The sequence below is a fragment of the Triticum aestivum genome, chromosome 5D (genome assembly GCF_018294505.1).
Source record: "Triticum aestivum cultivar Chinese Spring chromosome 5D, IWGSC CS RefSeq v2.1, whole genome shotgun sequence".
Taxonomy (NCBI): Eukaryota; Viridiplantae; Streptophyta; class Magnoliopsida; order Poales; family Poaceae; genus Triticum; species Triticum aestivum.
The window spans coordinates 77,032,136-77,034,155 of NC_057808.1; positions in this window are offsets into that span (position 1 = coordinate 77,032,136).

The following is a 2,020-nucleotide window of genomic DNA, read 5'->3' on the forward strand; positions in this document are numbered from 1 at the left end:
CCCGCACCCCGCCGCACCCCGAAGCCCCACCGGAGCCACCCCGCCCCGCCGGAGTAACCTCGCCGGAGGTAACCGAAGCCGCCGCCGCCGAGTCCGTTTTTAAAAAAAAAAACCCATTCGGTTTATTTTTTAGGAACCCTAGGTTTATTTTTTTGTATAGATCGGTTTATTGTTTTTGGTTTAGTTAGTTAGTGAACGTTCGCCGATTCGTTCGTTTTAACGAACGTATTCGCTGTTTAGCCGCAGTTAACAAACGTCCATTCGATTAACTGTTCGTCAGTTTTCTTTTTCGCCGGATTTTCCGCGATTATTCCATATCGCGATTTCTGATCAGATTTTCGTTCTGGTTTATCTTTTCGCTCGTTTATCGTAATCAGGCGATTCAAGCCCCTAGAGTTTCGTCTCGAAATTCTCTTTCCGTTTAACCTACTCAAACAAGTTTTTGCTACTATAAAACTTGGCCTAGATCCAGATTAGTAAACGAAGCTTGTTTCTTTCGCCGTTTGACTTTCGTTGCTTCGTTCGATTTGTTTCTTTTTGCAAACCGGAGTTCTTAAGTTGAACTTTCTGGTTAGATCTTTTATTTGAGTTTTACATGTGCTTTTGATGAGTGCTTATTGTATGCTTGTTTGTTTGCGATAGAATACCCGGAGTGTGCCGCTTGCTACTTCGAATCTCTAAGTTTCACGGATCATCAGCAAGGCAAGTAACACTTTGATCATACCTCTTTTACTACCCAGTTTTATTGCATTAGACAAATCCTCAAACATTGCATGGTTAGGATCTAATTAAATTGTGGGTATTGGGAAGTAGTTGAGGTAGTACCTATTACCTGTTTTATTATCAAACCCTTGGGAGTTACTTCTACGTTTGCTTATATTGCTATGCTATGCTAGTAGACGTGGATTGGGTTTGAGTGTAACCATGGCAGATGTGAGATTGTTAATATATGGTTAAACTTAAGGTGGCAACTAAAACTCACATCTGGGTGGATTGAGGTACCTGGGTATTCCAGGATTGCCTGTTTTTCTAAAGACCGCCACCCAGGCTCAAAGGGATCATGAGAATATTCTTGCTAGAAACTTCCGTGTGCAGCCACAAGCTATTATGGGCTCTAGCATAGTTGATTAAGTTGTGTGAGCTCTTGAAGAGGTAGACTAGCAGATGTAGGGGTTGTAGGTGGTACTGTCTACCCGGAGTAGAGAGTTAACGCTTCTGAAAGACTGTGTCTCGGTCATCCGTTTCTCAAACACCATGAAGTGCGAGAATCCCAACGGAGGAGATCGAGTCTTGTGGGGAAAAGTGCACAAACCTCTGCAGAGTGTACAATCTAATCATGGTTAGCTGTGTCCCCGGTTATGGACATCTTGAGTATCTAGTACTTGGATTATCATGTGAATCTCATCACCATGTTACTTTAATTAATTTAGTGGGTTATTGATGATACTTAATTGGGATTGAGAATGCTGTCAACCATTCTCAATGTTTAACAACCACCATGATAGTTAAATAAAATTTATTCCTTTGCAGTAGGGAAAAATTGGCTTTTCGCAAAACTGTAACCATATAGCCTTCTACCAGCCATATATGCATGTAGTATAGCATTATTATGTTCATTACTCTCTATGTGTTACATTGCCAGCATATTCCATGTGCTGACCTATTTCGGGCTGCAACGTTTCATGTTGCAGACTTTTCAGACGACGAGTAAGGTGCCTTAGGTCGTGGTCTTATACTCAGTGATGCCGTTGGAGTTGATGGACTCACTATTCTTCCAAGTCTTCCGCTGTTATCGTATTTAGATGGCCTTAAGCCATATTTATCATACTTATTCTCTTTTGAGATACTCGTTGTAATAAGTGTGTGATTGCTACTCTGTTATAAATCCTCCATTTGTACTGTGCGTGTCAGCATTACTGATCCAGGGATGACACTGGTGCACAGCAGCACAGACTGTTTGAGGTCTGGTCGCTACAGCCGTCGAGGCCACCGTTGACGCCTCACGCGTCGACGCTGCGAT